The sequence below is a fragment of the Cyprinus carpio genome, chromosome A5, assembly GCF_018340385.1.
Source record: "Cyprinus carpio isolate SPL01 chromosome A5, ASM1834038v1, whole genome shotgun sequence".
Taxonomy (NCBI): Eukaryota; Metazoa; Chordata; class Actinopteri; order Cypriniformes; family Cyprinidae; genus Cyprinus; species Cyprinus carpio.
Window position 1 is genome coordinate 1,457,414 of NC_056576.1, and position 11,344 is coordinate 1,468,757.

Below are 11,344 nucleotides of genomic sequence, written 5' to 3' on the forward strand. Positions count from 1 at the left end.
ATATCTGTACCGTTATCTGTATAGTTATCGTCCTTGATGTGAACAGGCCTTTACTCAGGTAAATAAGTGAACAGCTGTAGTGTCAACCTGACTAACATGCTCTCACTGTCTCTTTCTCTTTCTTTGTCCTTGTATCACAGTGGTTCTTATAGCAGTTCACTCTTCCACTGAGTGACACACCTGAGACTTAAGGTGTGATTGTGTGAACATTTGTTACCGATAGACTATCCAGATGTCAAAATTCTGATGGCAGTGACTGAAGTTTGTTCATGTGTGCTTTGTGACATTTGCTGGAGGTTTGAATCTCATTAAATGATGTGCATGTGCACTCAGACACGTTGGGCTCTAAGGGTTTGTCGCCTGAGGTGTAGCCAATTAAACTTAAAAATATATAGTCTATTAAAAAATCTCCTTAGCAACTACCAGACAAGCCTTACACAACTGTTTTAGCAATTTCATTAGATGATCTTCAATTTAACTTATGTGATTGATTATACAATTTAAAGGGTTAGTTCACCCAAAAATGAAAATTTGTCCATGTTTTACTCACCCTCGAAGCATCCTAGATGTACAATATGTGACTTCCTTCTTACAGACAATCGGAGTTATATTAAAAATTGTCCTTGCTCTTCCAAGCCTTTCAATGGGGGTAAGCGGGTGTTTGTAGTAAACAGTTCATAAGATGTGCGTGCATCTGTAATAAAATTGAACCAAAAACATCCACATTTCAAATTTTGTTAATAAAAACCCCTGAAACCAATCAATCCATTTTCAAAATATAAATATCCAGATAACAAATGTAATAAGCACTTTTTTCTCACTTCTGCTGACTGTTGGGATGCGGAAGACATGCAGGTGGATGACTTAGTACGTCAGCGCTGCGTGGTTAGTGACGAGTACAAAAATATAACAAAACAAAATGCTGGTCATTAATTAGAAGCACAAAATGAGGATTTGTAAAGAAAAATGTTGGAGGATTGCGATATAAGCCAAGAGGAGACTGGTTTTCCTTTGTTAAAGTAAGTAAACTTTGTTTCCTTTGCTCCTACATTTCCCCGAGGCGTCGTGCACCCCCGACGCATACGTCTTCCATCTTCAGCCTGCACGTTTTCCACGTCCCACAGTCAGCAGATGTGAAAAAAAAAAAAAAAATTTTATTACGTTTGAAATCTGGATATTTATCTTACACAAACGCATGGATTCGCTACAGGGGGCCTTTATTCACCCCCCAAAGTCGTGTGAGGGAGGTTTTATTACAGATTCGTGCACTTTATTTCACGTCTTCTGAACTGTTGACAACAAACACCCGCTTACCCCCATTGAAAGGCTTGGAAGAGCAAGGACAATTTTTAATATAACTCCGATTGGATTCATCTGAAAGAAGAAAGTCACATACACCCACGATGCTTTGAGGGTGAGTAAATTAGTTCAATAAATGCCAAAGCAACATTGCTGTTTGCCATTTCCCAAACCGTTTCAAAAATGCATACATTTAAGTCATTAATTCAGATATATTTTAAATTCATAATTTGCACACCATTTATAGATTTCTCAATTCAGTAAGACAGAATTGTCATACAGTTGAAATGTGTAAATTGATATATATATATATATATATATATATATATATATATATATATATATATATATATACGTATATATATATATATATATATATATATATATATATATATATATATATATTGTGTGGTATATATGTGTGTGTGTGTGTGTGTGTATATATTCATATATATATATATGATATTATATATATACATATATATATATATATACATATATATATATATATATATATATATATATATATATATATATATACATATATATATATATATATATATTATATATATATATATATACACACACATACACATAGTTTATTCATGAAACTCTAGATGGTGCAGTTTGATGGGTTGTTATCTTAACTGATGATATTCAGAGAGTTGAACGACTTGGCACAAGCTGCTTGGTTCATGCTGCATATGCAGCCAATGCACTTACTGCCTTGCATTTATATGGCTGGCTAGCATTCACTAGAGATTCCTGCAGAGCGCTTTTCAGAGTTTCTCTGAAACCCTCCACCTTCCCAAGCTCCACCTGTGTAGATCTGCTTCAGGTTATTTTATATGCTATTTGTGCAGCAGTAGCATGTCTTAAATACTCACGGCACCATATTGCCATATGCATTGGCAGTAGCAAGTTCCTGCACTTGCTTGCAGCAGCAGCATTAATCTACAACTACAGCAATAACCCATCAGCAGCAGAGCAGATCATTCCACCAAGACCAAATACATTAACATTGTCAATCCATCATCATGCTGAAATCTTCAGAGCGTTGTCATGATTAATATACATATATATATATATATATATATATATATATATATGCCTGGCAGCAGATTTTGAAGCATTATGTGTTAGTTGTGCTAGACCTCCATTTATCTCTACAGCAAATTAGATATTACTAAGAGAAGAGCAATGTGTGATTTATTTATTTATTTTTCTCCTATAGTGATTTGCATGGATTTTCTAACTAATTCTGTAGCACTATTTAAACTGTGGAACTTGAAACCCTTTTTTTTTTTTTAAGCATGGAGTGAGTTTGGAGTGGGACTATTTGTTTCTCAGTGAAATACAGGTTAGTATTCTAAAAAAACTTTTTTGAAACAGTCATTACTATTGCAATTTTGTTTAGTGACGCTATAGTGGCACATAAATTACGTACTGGGGACATTAATGGCTGGTTTAAAGGGTATAAATATTATAGCTGAAAAGGAAAGTGTTTTGAGTATGGCACTTTATATTGGGTTTCTCATAATAACCTCATATGGACATGAAACACTGTTCTTGTACTATAATAATGTATCTCTCAAAAGAATGCCCTGCATCAGATACAGATTTAACCATATCCTCCTCAGAACATTTGCAAAAGGACTTTGGATGTCATAGCTGAGTAAATTGACATTAAAGACCATGGACCACAACATTTCCTGCATCCAACAGAAATAGACAAAATCTTCCAGAAGTACTTAATGGAGGTGAGATTTTGAAAAATTCATAGTTTGTTTGATCTGTTGTTTGATTTTGGCTCAGCACTTATATTGGCTCATGACTGTTTCTCAGGATTTGCTCTCGGTTTAAATATTTGCAGGAACAAGTGCACTCAACTGTCTGTCTCTCACTCACACACACATTTTGAGCTGGGAAACTGTGAGAAGTAAGGTCAAAATGGCACACGCACCTGACAACACTCCAGCGTCTGTCATCTCACCTCAACAGCATCTCTTCTTCATGTTGACACGCTTACCGCTCCATTTTACTGCCATGTATTGTAAGCATAACACCACACAAATGAACATATAAATGCTTTAATAAACACACATTGGAAAACATTATAAGTAAAACTGGCATAATTTGTGACAAGAAAATGTCAGATCATTGCATATCTCATTTGTTGTGAATACTGTATAATTTTATCATGGACACCGTCTTGTAATGCTGAATTAGCACTATAACAAGTTACAGAAACAGATCACTTATATATGGTGTATTACATAATATATTCCAGCAGCCCATGCTAAAATTTATATTTGATGACAGTAGGCATCCATATAGCTTTTACAGTACAGTAAAGGCCTATCAACATGACATATGCTGCAATACGACCATTCTGTACAGCAAGACACATCTTAAAATGGATGGACGTGTGTGTAAATCCAGTATTTCAGCGTTTGACTGTGCATGAATATATTCAGGAAGCATTAGGCTAAGGTGGCCTGCAGTTTTTCATGAAAATAAATGAGGCATGAGGAGGTACGCTAAGGATTACTGGGGTGTATGATCAAGCCAAGCCCATCAGCCAGTCAGATTATTTCTCCAAAGCTAGTTAGTATGCTTGATAATTCACCGACCACATATTTAAAAACACAGACCCTTAATCTGCTCTCTTAAAGTAAATGAAACAGTGCTGTGACCAACTGAGCTGCACTTTAACAGGCAGAAAATGGGACTCCCACTTTGGCCCCCACCCCAGCTCTTTTGGCTATTGTGGAGCTTGTCAGTGCTATGCTCTCCTGCCAAGGAAGACATACCATCGTAACGGCACACAACCACACAAGCACCTCTTCTGTGGCTAAACCTACAAAAATAGAGAATGAAGGGAGCAGCCAAAGGGGAGATGGGAAGGCTTGTGCATGCAGTGGTGTGTGTGTGTTGACAGAAATCTAAAGCCGGAGAAAGAGAAGGAGCAGTGTGCAAGAAAACTACTTTGAAACCACCTCACCAAGCTACAAGTTAATTATAATTTAAAGTACAGTCTACAGGCAAGAAACTCTTTTAAGGGGTGGGGTGGCTACAGGCTACTAACAAAAGGTAGTTCACTACTTTGTTTTAATTTAATATTCTCCTTAAAAAAGGTCTAATGGGAATCTAATTGGAGAATCAAATCTTGAAACATTTAATTTAACAATTATCAATCATTGGTAATCATCATTTGTGAAGTGTGATTCTAGCACTCAAACATTTTATATGTTTATTTATAAACGTATATTAACACACTGACAGCAACTAAAATGCAAGCTTATTAAATTTTAGACAAATACAAATGTTTGTGAATTCTTTTAGTTTAATAGAACATTTAATTCATATAAGTAGGTTGAACTTGTATTCAGTGACATAAAATCTGTTCAGTATAATCACATGTATTTAACACATTTATATACACTACCGGCCAAAAGTTTGGAATAATTAGGCTGCATGTATTTGATAAATAAAGGTTGCATTTATTTGAAAAGAATACAGTAAACAGTAATACATATATTGTGAAATCTTATTACAATTTAAAAGCAGCAAAAAGAGTTTTCAACTGATAATAATTTTTTGTTTGTTTTTTACCCGTTTTTACTGTGTTTTTTATCAAATAAATGCAGCCTTTGTGAACATAAGAAACTTTAAAAATTGTTAAAAAATTTTTTGGTACTATACAATAAAATGATTAATAAATACTAATAGTTTTTATATGCCTTTACAAATGTTAGTACACCCATATTGTACGTTTCTGCATATATTCAAACAAAGAAAAATTTACTTAATGTAAACGTTATTGTATGTATACCTTTGAATGCTGTAAGATCAAGCTTCATTTTCATATAAACAAAGAGATTCACCATAATAAATTAGGTGTTCCCAAACTGCATATGAAAGAGAAGACCATTCAGAAGTGTTTGATTATTCTCCCAGTTCACTTGGATTGCTGTGGCATAAAAAGAACAAAAAAAAAAACAAAAAAAAAAAACATCAATGTAGTGTTTGGTCACGCAACACTGCAACTCTCCAGAAAAAGCATCAGTATTTGAAAGACATTTGAGTTGCTGTCACGCTTACTGACAAATGTGTTTAACTTAAGTTAGTAGTGTCACTACTTTTAGTTAGTCCCCAGCACTGTGTGGGAGACATTTTTTCCTTAATCTATTAAGTTAAGTTTGTTAATATGGGGATTTGAAACTGAGAAACTGTGAGTCAAGAGACAGCACACTCAGCACCGCCTGTCCCACTAACAGTGGCATAATTCACAAACTCACTGAAAATCCACACATGAAAGGAGATTATGAGTCTCATTTAATTCCAAATCAGCACAGAATATATTCATTAAAGTTTCTGGTCTTTATAGTAAAAAACTATCAACAAAAAGTCAGGGTTTTCCAAAAATTGCACATTTGTTATAAATACTTAGACAAAGACATAAATCCTATGCGTTTTTCCTTCAAGTCACCTTCAGTATTCTTAATTATACTGTGCTTGCAGCTGTCCCCGTGGGTGATCTTCGACGTGGGAGAGCTCGAAGTTAGCAGTAACATTCATCATTTTTGCTTTTCATGCCACTCGAACGGTTGACTAAGCTAAAACATATATTTGGCTTCCTCTCTCATGCTCGTATACTCAGGTCTCCAGTGCTGCTTTGCACAGCTTCTGTGTGTCAGTCTCTCTTGGTTTGTGTACCTTACAGGATCATCTTCATTACCGAAGATCTCTGTGGTTCTTCTGTGTGGACTTGCAGTTCTGTGTGTGTGCTTCTCCCAAAACAAACAGTCACATACTTAGAGAGTATCAGGTTTGTCATTAAAAACGAGAGCTATTTATCTTCAATTAGTTAATACAGTTAAAAGTTCAGTTCAACAGTTAAAAGTTCTCCTCTACTGTCCAATAAAAAGGTGTGCAATATCACGTAAGGAATAATTGACAACGGGCTGTTGAATTATTAGAAAAATAATGCACCCGACGTGTTAATGCGGCCATGACGCGAAGCGGATGTGCTTTATTTTTCTAATAATTCAACGGCCCGGAGTCAATTATTCCACTTATACTACGGTTACCACACCACAAGACATCGATCAGAATATATATTTAAAGGGATACGAAAGTTAATAGTAAGAGAGCGAGAGAGACAGAGACACACAGAGAAAGAGAAAGACAGAGAGAGAGAGAGCTTGTGTGAATTAGCCTACCTCTGTGCGTCCCTCAACAGTGTTCTGCAGCAGTGTCTCGAAACAGCGCTACCTCATATTACCTCACTAGTGATATGTCATCTGTACTTACTTTCGGTAAATCATCTATCATGTTGTTGTTTTTGTTAGTCCTGTAATTTCCGTTATTACAGTATAACTATGCAAAGTGATATGGAACTGTAATGTGGTCAAGAGAGCTGCCTGGAACTGCGTTCACCGTGCATTTCCCAGAAAATAATGCACACCTCAGAACATTCGTCAGTCAATCAGATTCAAAGCATTCAACATTCAAGCATTCAATTTTATTTACTCAATACTCCCTACATTTTATTTTATTTTTTATCTTCTTGCATTACTGTATTGAAGATAATGAGTATTGAAAGAACTTGGCAATATTAGGCTATCACAATATTATTACATAAACTGTAAAATATGTTATAAATAAAAAAAAAATATTTGTTGTTGTTTTTTGCTGTTGTTTGTGAAAGTTAGCAATTCAGTAAAAAATTTAAACCCTACACTATTGTTTTCAGTATATAAAAAAATAATGCTTTGGTTTAGGGGTTTAGGGGTAACTGACCGTTTAACCGTTAACCAATTAATACTAATCAGTTAAATGGTTTAAAATGTTTTAAAATATTTTTTTCTTTTATGATTTTATGATGAAATTTCAAGTTTTCCTTTCTCTTTGGAGTGTTACAAGCTGCTCATGCATAGATAAGATCCCTAAAGTTGCAAAGACTAAAGTCTCAAACCCAAAGAGATATTCTTTATAAAAGTTAAAACTCATCCATGCCCTCCTAAAATGTCTCATTTAAACACGTCCCCACGTCTACATCACTGTGTGGGAAGATTTGCATAACACCGCTCAAATGTTCACACAAAGAAAGAAGGCGTAACTTTGATTCCCTTTCAGTCGGTCACTCTCGAAGTCACGTCGGTGACTGACGAATTGGGAGTGATGGTTACCTTACGTAACCGAGACGTTCCCGCTGTAATATTGTTGCTGCCTTCGCCATGTCATGGAGACGCTGTGTGTTTTGTTGTGAAAGCGAAACTACATTTTTTGGTCTTCCAAAAGAGGACACAATTAGAAATCATTGGTTAAGTTGTATTTACAACACTGTTCCAGAACAGTTCAACCATAATATTCAGATGTGTGCAGCGCATTTTATGGAGGACTGTTTCCTGAAACTGGGAAGGCTTGCACAAAGGATGTTTCTATAAAGTGGGGCAATTCCAACTTTGCAAGGACAGTCTGGCACTTCTGACTCACAGCCTGTTAGTACATTTTTATATTTAAAGAATTTGTCACTGATAATTTTAAACGCGAGTTTTGAGCAGTGTAGAGTAGCGCTTGTTGTTTGTCTATTCTCTGATTACAAATGCAGACATGGTTTTATGTTTACACAGTGCAATCGCAACACAACGTGTATAAAGACAGTATAAGTCATTATAATCCATAATTATGTCCCCACTGGATGCAGCAAATGCCACGTTTGAAATGGGTTTTATTGGTTTTGTCTCGTCTCATCACGTCATGACACAGCATCACAGTATGGTAAGGGGTGTAACATTTCTGTCACACGCTTGAGGTATTCGCCCAATCACAATGGACTGGATAGCTGGCCAATCAGTGTACACCTCGCTTTTCAAAACGATGAGCTTTGTAAAAATCAATGTGTTTCGGAAAGGTGGGGCATAGAGGAGCAATAATAATGTACAGTATGTGGAAAATAATGTGTTTTTTGAACCTTAAACCGCATAAACACTTTGCATTACACCAAATACACAAAATAATTTTCTTTTTAGCAATGTTATATGACCCCTTTAAAGAAAAATATTCTATACATATTTGATAACTCAGATCATATATACAGGGGCATGTTGATACACACGTAACGGTAGTAAAGACATATTTCACTGCGAAAGCACCTGCTCTGCTTTAACTTAACTGAAATAATAACAGCAACACAATGGCAAAAGGCAATATTGGATAAATGGTTATCAGAGAGTGAATCCATGAGTGAATGTATTCAAATTCTGAATGGGTTATATAGCCTAGAAAAGCATACAATGAGCGCTTCCCCTTATAATCATTAAAAAGCTGTCACTCCTCTCGGTTCCTCGCAATCTCACAAAATTCTGATATAGTCAATTAAGCTCTACACTACTGCACAATTAATATCTTTACATTGTGTGTACATTTGGTTTGTTCTAATGAGATGTTTCGCAAGTGTGCACAACTCGGACACACTAAACAAAACTCCTGCTTTATGAGTGGTGTGTGGATTCTTATGTAACCATTCTTACATGAAATCAACAGATATGCCTGTGATTAAAACCAGTGTTTTCTGACGCGGAACAAGCTGCACTGCAGACTATGCCCCACAGCACTTTGACACGTTCATTTTTTTAAAAATTAAAAACTAAACTAGTTGTGCACTAGGTAGGCCTGGTATTTATTTTTATGTCTGACAAAAAATGCAGTTCTTCAAAGCGCATAGAAAGATCCAATGTGTGTTTTTGTTTTGTCAATTTAATGTGTTATTTAAGTGAAAAATATTTTGTGTAGGCCTATATATTTTATTATTTTTATTTATATTATTTTATTACATTTTTCTTAGTTCTCAGAAGTGTTGCAGGTGTATTTTTTAGTGGGTTACAGACACGCATTCATTCTATTATTTATTTAATAGCGGTGCATGGGGGCCGGTGCAGGATATTCTAAAAGAAATTCACAAATAACACAGAACGTATTTTTTGCGCTGAAAAACGCAAAACTATTTTTGACTTAGTCACTTAATGTTCTTAAACAGCGACCTGGAAAAATCTTTTTTCCCTCATGAATTATCTGTCATAAACACTATACTTCTAAGACAACAACACCATAATCAAAGTGGATATGTTTACACTTAACGTGGCTTATGCATTAAGATAATAAAAGATCAAACTTTGCGCATTTCTTTCATATTCTGGGTTAAGCATTTACCTCCCAGTAGGGCTGGGCAGTATGACGGTATATATCAGCATGGTTACCACAGTGTTTATAGTTAGAGATTTTGCTATATTGTGTATTCCGCAATATGCAAATATATCTGCGTAACATTTCTACTTAAGAGTTATATACACCTTTGAGTGACAAGGAAACATGCATGAATGAAGAAAATAAAGAGTGGGGATTGACTTGATCAAGTTAAGTGCAATAAGCAGTGAAAAAGAACTCAATCCGCTTCTCGCGCTGACTGACACACAACCAGAATGTATTCATCAAATAAATCAACCATTTGTACTCAACAAAGAGACATAAAAGCCAGCGAAATGGAGTACAAAATGGAGGTATTTCGATTAATTTCATGCTGTATTTGTTCATAAACATCAAGCTTGAGGAGAAATTACAGTTTTTTGAGTGACAGGTAAATATTATCAATCAACATGTGTCAGGTATTGGCGCTGATTGCGCGTTAGCTCCTCCCCCTTCAACCCACTTCCCTCTCTGAGGTGTTTTCCCTCTGAGTGACCCCGCTGGAGCTCCATCTGTTGTAGCTCTTTCTGTTGTTCCCTGTAGAACAGAGTGGAGAAGAAGTTTATCACTTGAATTCTGCTAGCAGGAGGCTTTGTTTGGAAATGGCTTTGATTATTCATCTTGCTCTCTGAATAAAAGCTCCAACACACACAAATGACTCAGAGAAAAAACTTTGGGCTGGCACTTTCGTTTTGTCTAGAAAGTGAATGCACTGTCTGTCTATAGAGAGTGTGAAAGGTTTGTATGCAAACAGATTACAAATTACAAATTTTCTTGCAATCCCTCTGTTTCCTTTTGAGACTGAGATACCCAGAAAACTGAAATGATGTCAGTCACATGTGGGGGATATTTACACAATTTTCTTGATTAGCTATCTAGTTCTGTGGCCCCTGCCAAAATGGTTAAACCAAAAGCTTAGAGGGAACATAAAAAATATTTTGAGAAATCTCAGTTTAGTTTTTGCCAATACAGTGGAAGTCAGTGGTAACCAAAACAGGTTGGTTAACATTCATCAAAATATCTTCTTTTTGTGTTCTACAGAAGAAATTCATGCAGTTTTTGAATGATACAAGAGTAAATATTGACAGAATTTTCATTTTTGGGTTAACTGTCCCTTTAAAGCTGCAACATTGATTACACTTGAAATAGCATTTAAGGAACCAAATGTGCATTTGTGTATAGAGCAGTGGTTCCCAAACTTTTTTTAATTAATTAATTCATTTTTTATTTAGAAAGTCTCTTATGCTCACCAAGGCTGCATTTATTTATTAAAAATACAGTAAACACTGATATCTATGCACTGATTATTTTAATCAGAGCCAATCCTCTCTATACACAAATTACACAAGCTGCGTAGGGCCCCCGAAACACCAAGTTCTGTTTTTGAATTTGGCCAGCAGTTATGAAAACTGCTTATGTCATTTCTTTTAATGCAGTGTGCTGTTGCCCTTTCTAAGTAAAAATCAGTCAAATCATGTAATGTGAATGTCATACAGTGTCTTACTCGAGACAAAAAAAAAAAAAACGAGTTGAATACATAATGAGAGAGTGTACCGAAAGATACCGTTTCTCAAGCGCTTTCCGTGAGTGGGATTCGAGCGGAGTGAACACTAACAAAGGCGTTTCATTCATTCATAAATCATTCATAACCCAACCCCCCATTTCGTCAGAAATACAGTGGGGCATCAGTTTACTGTCATGGATTTGTCGTGTCGCACCGCATCACTGATATAACATCACTGGGTTCTATTTGATTTTGTCACGATGTGCCACTTGTGTCTTGTGTAGGTTGGTT

General features: G+C 35.6%; 1 long non-coding RNA gene across 1 annotated transcript; it reads left to right on the top strand.

The window, feature by feature from the left end:
• The first annotated feature begins 2,608 nt into the window (after positions 1-2,608).
• Positions 2,609-3,423, top strand: LOC122141854. Its single transcript, XR_006158140.1, has 3 exons — positions 2,609-2,659; positions 2,940-3,059; positions 3,173-3,423. It is a non-coding gene; the product is annotated as an uncharacterized LOC122141854 (long non-coding RNA).
• Positions 3,424-11,344: the final 7,921 nt, after the last annotated feature.